The sequence below is a fragment of the Xiphophorus couchianus genome, chromosome 21 (genome assembly GCF_001444195.1).
Source record: "Xiphophorus couchianus chromosome 21, X_couchianus-1.0, whole genome shotgun sequence".
NCBI classification, from domain to species: domain Eukaryota; kingdom Metazoa; phylum Chordata; class Actinopteri; order Cyprinodontiformes; family Poeciliidae; genus Xiphophorus; species Xiphophorus couchianus.
In genome coordinates, this window is record NC_040248.1 from 13,313,042 (window position 1) to 13,313,612 (window position 571).

Here is a 571-nt window from a genome sequence, read left to right on the forward strand (position 1 = left end):
CTGACAGAGGCAGTTTATCAGTCTTCATTTAATCATTCTTCATCCTGTTTGTTGTTTAGAGAAAGCACTGCTTGTGAGTATTTTGTGTTATTTTATTACATCTGAGACAACATTGAGCTATATTTGTGGGCATTTATTTTGTAAAAGGATGATGTTTGTAAGGCTGATTGTGACATGTTATTTACACAGTATTAAGCATTTGTGCCCTTACTATTTGTATGATTTGACTACTGTGGTATTCTAATTCATGTTTTTCATCTTTATTTGTAGTTTCACTCTTTTGGCAATTGAAAGCAACGTCAATTAAAGGGACATACGCCTGACAATCGTCTGAGAGTTTATCTATCTGCACAACTGTTACTTGGAAACACAGTGGGGGCAGAACACCCAAACTCTGGGTGTAATGGTCAACTCAGAGCTGGAACTTCAGAGTCACATAAAGACAATTACAAAGTTAGTCCTCTATCAGCTGGAGAACATTTTGAATTATTTACAGAACGTTTCCACCAATAGAGCTCCTCTAATCTGGAACAAACTTCCAGGAAACAGCAATCTGCTGAAACACTGATTT

The 571-nt window shown here is 36.6% G+C and overlaps 1 long non-coding RNA gene across 1 annotated transcript; it reads left to right on the forward strand.

Moving 5' to 3' along the window:
• Positions 1-323, forward strand: LOC114137050 (uncharacterized). The gene is made up of 2 exons (XR_003593930.1): positions 1-73; positions 271-323. It is a non-coding gene; the product is annotated as an uncharacterized LOC114137050 (long non-coding RNA).
• The last annotated feature ends 248 nt before the right edge of the window (positions 324-571 follow it).